Source organism: Rutidosis leptorrhynchoides, chromosome 2 (genome assembly GCF_046630445.1).
Source record: "Rutidosis leptorrhynchoides isolate AG116_Rl617_1_P2 chromosome 2, CSIRO_AGI_Rlap_v1, whole genome shotgun sequence".
Classification (NCBI taxonomy): Eukaryota; Viridiplantae; Streptophyta; class Magnoliopsida; order Asterales; family Asteraceae; genus Rutidosis; species Rutidosis leptorrhynchoides.
The window spans coordinates 441,389,573-441,400,608 of NC_092334.1; positions in this window are offsets into that span (position 1 = coordinate 441,389,573).

The window sequence follows — 11,036 nt, forward strand, 5'->3', positions numbered from 1 at the left end:
ACTTAATAAACTTAAAACATCAAAATGTATTAAAAGTGTTGTAAATATATTTGAACATACTTTGATATATATGTACATATTTGTTATAGGTTCGTGAATCGATCAGTGGCCAAGTCTTACTTCCCGACGAAGTAAAAATCTGTGAAAGTGAGTTATAGTCCCACTTTTAAAATCTAATATTTGGGATGAGAATACATGCAGTTTTATAAATGTTTTACGAAATAGACACAAGTAATTGAAACTACATTATATGGGTGAATGATCGAAGCCGAATATGCCCCTTTTGCTTGGTAACCTAAGAATTAGTAAACCGATCTACTAATTGATGCGAATCCTAAAGATAGATCTATTGGGCCTAACGAACCCCATCCAAAGTACCGGATGCTTTAGTACTTCGAATTCGTTTTTATCATGTCCGAAGGATTTCCCGAAATGATAGGGGATATTCTTATATGCATCTTGTTAATGTCGGTTACCAAGTGTTCACCATATAAATGAATTTTATCTCTATGTATGGGATGTATATTGAAATATGAAATCTTGTGGTCTATTATTATGATTTGATAATATATAGGTTAAACCTATAACTCACCAACATTTTTGTTGATGTTTTAAGCATGTTTATTCTCAGGTGATTATTAAGAGCTTCCGCTGTTGCATACTAAAATAAGGACAAGATTTGGAGTCCATGCTTGTATGATATTATGTAAAAACTGCATTCAAGAAACTTATTTTTGATGTAATATATTCTTATTGTAAACCATTATGTAATGGTCGTGTGTAAACGGTATATTTTAGATTTTCATTACTTGATAATCTACGTAATGCTTTTTAAACCTTTATCGATAAAATAAAGGTTATGGTTGTTTTAAAAATGAATGCAGTCTTTGAAAAACGTCTCATATAGAGGTCAAAATCTCGCGACGAAATTAATTAATATGGAACGTTTATAATCAATATGAACCGGACATTTCAGTTGGTATCAGAGCGTTGGTCTTAGAGAACCAGAAAATTGCATTAGTGTGTCTTACCGAGTTTGTTAGGATGCATTAGTGAGTCTGGACTTCGACCGTGTTTTTCTTCAAAAACGTTTGCTTAACATTTTTTTTGTTGGAAACTATATATTATTAACATGTAAATATTATGTGATATATTAATCTCTTAACGGGTTTGATATTATGTGATATATGTCTACCTCTAGTACAAATCCCATTGATTCACCTAATAATAATGAAGAGTCAAATATATTTTGGGAAGATTCACAAATTCCCGAAGAGGAACCGGAAGAGGAGGAACCGGAAGAGGAGGAACCGGAAGAAGAGGAACCAGAAGAGGAGGAATCGGAAGAGGAGGAACTAGAAGAAGAAGAAGAGGTTCCGGAGGAAGAAATATTGATACCTATAGTAAATCGATTAAATAAAAGAAAATCCTCAACCAACGGACCAAAGTTAATAATGGTCAATGGTGTTTCCGCCGAGGAAGCAAAATATTGGGAAGATTACCAATTTTCCGATGAATCGGATCCCGATGAGGATTCCGATGATGTTATAGAAATTACCTCGACCCAATTTAATAAAGCGAAAGAAAATAATAAGGGAAAAGGTATAAAAATAGAGAAACCGGATTCCAACCCCGATGAACTTTATATGTATCGGCAACATCAGTATTTCTTAAAATGTAACAATGACCCGGGAACCTCTAAACCACCGGGTTTTTCTAAACCATTATGGAAAACGACGGCTCGTATTAGAGGAACATCTTATATTCCTAGAAAATTAGGAAAATGAACCAACTCCGAAGAAGAAGAAATCAGTGATTCAGATTAGAGGATTGTAATCATGTTGTGTATTATATATATTGTAGTGTGCTTGTACTTTTATGTTCTATGTTAAAATTATTTGTATTGTTTGTTAATTATCTTTTACGAATCTAATCCTTGTCTATTTTACAGTATAAAAACAAAATGGACGTTAAGGGTAGACAACCGAATATTTTAGAAGACCTACCAGAGGATATGATTGAGGAAATCTTGTCTAGAGTCGGTCAGAATTCATCAGCACATTTAGTTATGGCGAAATTAACTTGTCAAACATTTGAAAGACTTTCCAGAAATGCCTTAGTTTATAAAAGGATTTCCTTTGATAGGTGGGGTATATCACATTGGGGAGACCGTAAGTTACGCCGTGTTTTCTTTAAAGCATTAAATGCGGGGAACCCAAATGCAATTTTACATTATGGGATAAGAACCTATTTTGACTCAACATATCCCAACATAGGATTTCGTGAATTAGAAAGAGCTTCTAACATGCAACATAAAGAAGCATGTTATGCTTATGGGTTAGTGATGTTCGCTTCTTACCAAATTGAGAAAAAGAACATCGGATTGCAACTTTTAAATAAAACCTTCCCACAAGTGACGGATTCAGTAGTTGGGGTGAGAGACAAGGTTTTTAGATTATTACGGAGCTGTTGGACATTACGAAACCCTCGTCCTTTTGACGACGTTACAACATGCTGCCTAGCCAATGGTCATAACGGTTATTTTCCACAAGACCAAAGATGGGAAGTCGTCTTAGTAAAACCAGAATGCATGACTTGTTTATGGACTTATGAATTACGTGTCTTTATTTCCTTTGCTGAACAACTTTCGTATTAACTAGGTTTATCTTCAAAACTGTCATGTATCAAAGTGTACTATATTTCATGTTATATGTAATATAGCGAAGTTGTAAGTTTGAAGAATATTTGTATGTGATATATTATTATAATCAGTTTTTCATATGGAATTGTAGTAGTTGAATTGTATATTAGCTACTAAGTATGAACTTAACGGGTATGTAGTACCCGAATTTAAACTTATAAAACGCTAATATGAAGAAAAAGCTTTTATAAATGAGTTCATATTATGCTACGAAATACTATTGACTACTCTTAATATTTTGTATGATTAACTCGATTCAGTTGTCTATTTTGAAGGAAATGGCACCGACTACTCGACACACCATGAATATGAACGAAGAGGAATTTCGTACCTTTCTTGCTGCAAACATAGCCGTAGTACAGGCTGCGCTACATACCAACAATAACGCTGAATCTAGCAATGCAGCTAACGGCGCAAGAAATCGTGTAGGATGCACCTACAAAGAATTCACTGCCTGCAAACCTTTGGAATTTGATGGAACCGAAGGACCAATTGGATTGAAACGGTGGACCGAGAAAGTCGAATCAGTGTTTGCCATAAGTAAGTGTACTGAAGAGGACAAAGTTAAGTACGCTACGCATACCTTCACAGGTACTGCGTTAACATGGTGGAACACCTATCTTGAACATGCAGGACAAAATGCTGCTTACGCACTACCGTGGTCGGCATTCAAGCAATTGATGAACGAGCAGTACCGTCCTAGAAACGAAGTCAATAAACTCAAGGCAGAACTTAGAGAGTTACGAACACAAGGGTTCGACGTTACCACATATGAACGACGATTCACAGAGTTGTGCCTATTGTGTCTGGGAGCATTCGAAGATGAAGAAGAGAAGATCGACGCGTTTGTAAAAGGGTTACCAGTAAGGATTCAAGAAGATGTAAGTTCACACGAGCCCGCTTCTATACAGAAGGCAAGTCGAATGGCTCATAAACTCATAAATTAGATTGAGGAAAGAATTAAAGAGCAGGCGGCCAAAGAAGCCAACACGAAACAACTCAAGAGGAAGTGGGAGGAAAATAGTGATAAGAGTCACCAGTACAACAACAATAACAATTACAACCACAATCGCAACAACTATCCCAACAACCGCAACAACAATCGCAATAATAACCGCAATCCTAACAATAACTACAACAAACATCCCAACAACAACAACAACTACAACAACCGTTTCAACAACAATAACAATCCCAACAACAACCTCAATAACAACAACGGCAACAAAAACCAAAAACAGCCATGTCATAGGTGTGAAGAAAATCACCAGGGGTTTTGCACGATATTTTGCAACAGGTGTAAAAGAAATGGTCATAGCGCGACAAAGTGTGAGGTCTACGGACCAAAGTTTAACAGAACTAAGGGAGCAAATAATGCCGGAACAAGTAATGCCGAAACGAATAGTGTCGGAGCATGTAATACCAACGCTGTTTGTTATAAATGTGGAAAATCGGGCCACATTATTAGAAATTGCCCGAATCAGGGGAATGATAATGGGCAGGGCCGTGGAAGAGTTTTTAATATTAATGCGGCAGAAGCACAGGAAGACCCAGAGCTTGTTACGGGTACGTTTCTTATTGACGATAAATCTGCTTATGTTTTATTTGATTTGGGTGCGAATAGAAGCTATATGAGTAGAGAATTTTGTGCTAAATTAAGTTGCCCATTGACGCCTTTGGATAGTAAATTTTTACTCGAATTAGCAAATGGTAAATTAATTTCAGCAGATAATATATGTCGGAATCGAGAAATTAAACTGGTTAGCGAAACATTTAAGATTGACTTGATACCAGTAGAGTTAGGGATTTTTGATGTGATAATCGGTATGGACTGGTTGAAAGAAGTGAAAGCAGAGATCGTTTGTTACAAAAATGCAATTCGCATTATACAAGAAAAAGGAAAACCCTTAATGGTGTACGGAGAAAAGAACAACGCAAAGTTAAATCTTATTAGTAACCTGAAGGCACAAAAACTAATAAGAAAAGGTTGCTATGCTGTGCTAGCACACGTCGAGAAAGTCAATTCCGAAGAAAAGAACATCAATGATATTCCCGTCGCAAAAGAATTTCTCGATGTATTTCCGAAAGAATTACCGGGACTACCTCCACATCGATCCGTTGAATTTCAAATAGACCTTGTACCGGGAGCTGCACCAATAGCTCGTCCTCCATACAGACTCGCACCTAGCGAAATGAAGGAACTTCAGAGCCAATTACACGAACTTTTAGAGCGTGGTTTCATTCGACCAAGCACATCACCGTGGGGAACTCCTATTTTATTTGTCAAGAAGAAAGATGGTACATTCAGGTTGTGTATCGACTACCAAGAGTTGAACAAACTTACCATCAAGAATCGCTACCCACTACCGAGAATCGACGACTTATTTGATCAACTACAAGGCTTGTCTGTTTATTCGAAGATCGATTTATGTTATAGATATCATCAAATGCGGGTGAAGGAGGATGATATTCTAAAGACTGCTTTTAGGACGCGTTACGGTCATTACGAGTTTATGGTTATGCCATTTGGATTGACTAACGCACTAGCTGTGTTCATGGACCTCATGAACCGAGTGTGTGGGCCATACCTTTAGAGTCATACCTATACCTTTGAGTGATAATCTAGCATTGCTTTTCATTGGTGTGTCTAATGCCTTATCACTTATCTAAAAAGTTAGTGAAACTTTTCATTTCACTCGTTTGTTCTAGGTGTTCGTTTGACGCAAACCTAATCCTAGTTTAGAGAATTAATTATTCTTAAAGTTTTATAACCTCAAAGATTAACAATCAACCGTCCTAATGTGTCTAAGTGTGTTTTAGACATTTGACAACTCAACAAACGCTTCTTCGTTTAACTAACAATTTCTATCAATGACGACTTTTAGTGATATTCTAATTTTTATACCAATCATGTTAGAGCATCACAAATTATCGATGTAAATTTAATATTATATCCAAAGGATGCAATATAAGTCATTGAGCTTATTAAATCCTAGTCGAACATTAAACTTTAAAAGTTAGTTTTGGACATAAGGTTACTTGAGATTCCTAGGCATTTTCTTTAACAAATTTACGTCTTTTTTATTTTGATTTTTATGACTAATTAAGTAAACTTTTAATGACTATTACTCTAGCAATTTATACAAGAATAATATCTTTGAAGTTTTAGCCTAGAATGAGTTTTATCATCACAAATGTATCTCATTAAGCATATATGATAGAAATCATACACAACCCATTTAGTAAGGCTACAAAATTGAACTTTGTAGATCTATATTATACCTAGAAGACGAAGAACACACTTAAGATCTAATTTGTCTCATATTGATGTCTCCTTAGATTTGTTTGTTATGAATATTTACTTTGTTAAGGATGATCTTTTCAACACGTTAGCACACTTAGTGATCATCATATATTACTTTTAGGTAGATCTCTAATGATTAGGTTCATGGTCGTGCGATCTAATCTTATATGCTGTCAACTTGAAAAACATATGTTGACATGTTTTTATCTTTTCGCCAATTTCACTTGCAAGGATATAAGATATTCTACCTAATTGTAACGTGTTTTCCTAAATGAAATATGACTTTAACTATCATGTTAAGATATTTGCATATTAAACACTTATAGAAATCAAAAAGCACACTTTTAAGAATATTTCATTTGTAAGTAAAGTTACCTCCACGGATGATCATTCCTTAAATATGTCCATCCAATATTACATCACCATCATCATGTTCGTTGTGTTTGGTGTGACATATTTATCATGGACATGTGTTTTGAGTACTTGTGATTACATCATCTTCCACCACACTTGTTAACAAACCTATAACTTATTAGAGACACAAAACATGGTACCCAATGTTTATTGGGTCCGAGATTGTTAGCATCAAATATTCTCACGATAACTCATCTTTGTACCTTTCTCAAAGAGTAGACTATTGTTCTTTTAGACATGTTTATATTTTAAATTTCGATAAACCAATTTCATGTCTTGATTGAGAATAATTGATCTTGTATGCTTATAGTTGTTTAAAAGTCACTAACACTTACGGGTTGAAAACTTAACCTTTTAAATGAGTGTCGTTTAATGACGATAATTAGCTTCACATTAGCAAATGTTTTAATCTTACCAATAAACAATGTAAAACTAATATTGTAATAATTTTAAAATGATTTAACATCTAAAAGTGTCAAACCACAGCCGATCATAAAATTGCGAAAGCACATTTTGATCAGAGCCTATGCGGTCGATCCACGGTCGACCGTAGGTTCGACCGCCTACAGGTTTGACATTAAGTTGAGTTTTATCAAGTGTGTTTTCGAAAAGCTTGTGATAGGTTCACTCAAGGTGTCTTTCATTTGGTATCTTTAAAAATCACTTTTACTATATCACCACTTTTTGTCATTTTCTTGTTCAAAATAGTCATATGCTAGTGATTCTAGTTTCAAATTATTATTACCCCTAAGTAACATTTTGTTTGATTATATGAGTTTAAAGAATGCTTATTAAGATACTTAGAGTCTAATCTTAGATATTATGTCTATTACTTAAGGCTCTAAGATGTGTGACAACCTACATATTCTAGCATGTAAGATTAATTAATCAAGCATACATCAAGTAATCACCCATGTCATTTTTCATGCAAGGATTCAAGGCACAAGTAATTTCAATTATCACATACATTGCATTGACCTAAGTTTCATGGAAAGTTTCAATGTGCTTCTATTGTGTACACTATAGTTGTGAATTTGAACCAACCCCACATTTTTCTTTACATACTTTATTTTTCAAAAATTAACTTAGTTTATAAAAAAAATGTTTCTTTGTTCAAGCTTTTCTTTTCAATCATAGTTATGTTAATTATCACAACATTTAGAGTACACAAATATTAAATAGACTAGAAATAAGCGAACTTACCTCACCATGTGAATGGTGGTATTTTTCCTCAAAGTAATGGATGTAAGTTTGAGCATTCGGGTTTGATACTTGACTCCACATCACGCAAGTGTCTTGAAGTTGCTTCTCATATGTAAATTTTCATCGTGTTTCAATACTAACTCATTTAAGATCTCTTTTGCGTTCTCCAAACAAGTAGAGTTTAGTTCCAAGATCTTTGACTCGAGTTTTTGCACAAAATGAATTTTTGGCTTAAGCAAAAACGTTTTTAGAGCAAAGATTCGAGCAACCGTTCTGATACCAATTGTAAGTAACTAGAGGGGGTGAATAGTTACTTAGTGGTTTCTTAAAACTTTTTTGAAATCTTTAACAATCAAAACATAAGTTTTAAGTGTGGAAGTGTTTGTTAATGCAAGTATGTAAAGAATGTAAATGCACAAACATAAGGATTTATAGTGGTTCGGGTGGATGTTAACTAATCCACCTTAATGCACTCCCCAATTCTATGAATTGAGAGTTTTCTTCACTATGATACCTCAAACCCGGTGGAGTGTCCAGATACAACACTAGCTCCTCGATAAGCCGCTACTTATGAACCCTTACGTCCCTTTGAAGAATTCACAAACACCAAATGCTCTTACAACAATATCCTAACGCTCTAGCCTAATGAAATCACAACTACCTTCTAGACCCCTTTAAGAAGATAGCTTACAAGTAAACTTATAGCTAAGCTTACAATCACTCATAGTTCTTTAATAGGTCACACCAATTTAATTCTTAATGGAATTGATTAACTTCCTAGATCCCTTTAAGGAAGTTGAATCATTAAGCAAGATGGTGTTTCCTATCATAAGAACTATCTAACTTCCTTGACCCCCTAAGAAAGTGTCTTACAAAGTAAATTTAAAGATACAAATGATAAGTACAAAGTTTACATTTCAATTCTACTTTGTATAAGTAGAATCTCTCTTTCTCTCTTATAATCTCTCCATTGATATGTGCTTGAGGCTTGGGAGATCAGTTGATATGACTTTGAAAGAATGTTGGAAAGAGGCGGTCTTCTAGTTTGGCAAAGAGGTGTATTTATATTCCAAGAAAAACTTGGCAGACAAAACTACGGTCGAAGCACGGTCGACCTTGCAGGTGACCGTACTACTTCTCTCAGCATTTCAACATATCCGTTGGAGCTCCTTTTTTTTTGAATTTTTGGCTTCTTTACCCAATATAGAGCCTTCAAAATATTCTTAATACACCTAGAAGTTAACTTCATTACCCCTTTGATCTTAGACATATGCATGGAAGTTGACATGTGCTAGCTAAAGAGAAAAGTCCAATGCCCTTGACCATTGTCATTGATTTCCTAAAAAGGTAAATGCTAAAATCTTGTCCCTTGACAACCCACAAAGCTCCAAACACAATAACCTATGAATCTTACACTTTGTCAATACTTGGATGGAAGTATCATACTTCATTGGTTGCTTGCAACAAGTTAATTTTGACTAGTTTGATTATAATGAAGAATCCTTTAACTAGTTGCTTTAATCATCCTTTGACAAACCACAAGCCTCCAAAACTTCACTAACCCATTTTAATAGCTTGTCATCTTCTTAATGAAAGTGTCTTTGTAACGACCCTGGATTTTCCAACGTTTATTTATTAATAATAATTATTATTAAAACGCACGATTAAACGAATGTATGTTATTACATTTACATGTTGCTATGATTGCCCGAACTTGACTTTAATTGCCCGAAACGTCTTTGTGACACCCGGAACTTTCACGAATAATATTTTTAGATATTATTTGCATTCATGATTAAGTTTATTAATCATTTTTATTAACTAAAGTTGCTAATTAGTTACTTGGGCTTTTAATTGGATTAACTTGTTAATTACATACCTACTTTGGCTTTTATTTGAACTTGGGCTTTTACTAGTGTTATTGGACTTTATAAGCCCACCCTACATTTTAAGTGGACTAGTTAGCCCATACATACATATAAGTATCATTTTAAGAATGAACTAGTTTGATTAAGGAAGATTGGAATCTAGTTACTTGCCATTCCCATGTAAACACACCCATTAACCACACTTTTGAAGCTTTACATGCTAGAACCCAACAAACAAACTCTTCCCCCCTCCCCACATGTGAAAACCGTCGGCATTGAGGAGAGAAAGGGGAGAGCTTTTCATTTTTTTTACTACTTGTTCACTAGCATCTTTCATTTACTTCTCATTCTCAAAACACACACTTCAAACTCACTTTCAAATTTCTCTCTTTTCTCTCTAACAATTGTAAGTAACATGAAGATTTTCTCTTTTCTTTCTTTGTCCCAAAACTGAACCAAGTCACCCCATAATCATCATCATCTTTGTTACTTGTTCTTGATTTTGTTTAACTACTTGTCTTGTTAATTGTTGTTACTTACTTTCATGTTACAAGAATAAACTTTCTAGTTTGATTCTTCATATTAATCTTGTATTTCCAAGAACATACAAGAACTAACTTTCTAGTTATGTTCTACATACATTTTGTCAAAAGATTTAAAGTTCATGTGTTGTAACTCATACTTGAAGTTCATGAAGTAAACTTTAAAGTTTACTTTCTAAAGATCAAACTTTGGTTTGAATCTTTAAAGTATGAACAACCATGAACAAATTACTTGTTTACTTAGTTTACTTCTTCATTCTTGCACTTTAATTTCATGTAATTAGTTTAAATGGTCAAGTACTACAAGTTAGTCATGATCTCATTAATCTTGAACTAAAAGTTAACTTGAAAATTCAAGAACATATAAATAAGTTTTCTTTAAATATAACTTTGTATACTTATGCTTGATCTAGACTTTTGGGTCTTGGATCTTCAAGACCTAACTAAGAACTATGTTCTACATCTTAAGATCTTGATTAGTTAGTTTACTTTCAAGTTTGTAACTTGTTATTAGTTTTAAAGTTCATGTATGTGTTAGATCTAAGACTTTGATGTAACTTTGGTTCATCAAAACACTTGCAATACTTAAGTGAGTTGTGCTTCATGTCTTAGACTTGCATTTGGGTTATGATGGTTAAACCTTGGTAAATATGATGTAAACACATCAAAGAGTTGTACACTTGAAGCTATATGCATCAAGGATGAGAACCATGATGAACATCAAGCACCAAGACCACCGGAACTCACTTTTAACCTCCTGCTTTCTGTTTACAGCCCTCTGTCCTACTGTTTCTGTAATAGACCAGTAGACCTGGGCTACTGAGACCTTGATTTTCAAATATATCTTTTCTAGTAGATAACTTTTCATATAGGACTCGTCTTAATCCGAGTTACGGTTTAGGATTTATGGCCCTCCTATCGTCACTAGGTCCTTTTAACGTTGTGCAGAAATCTCAGACCTACTCGCACTTAAACCGTCACCATGGTTAAACGAAGACGAGTTT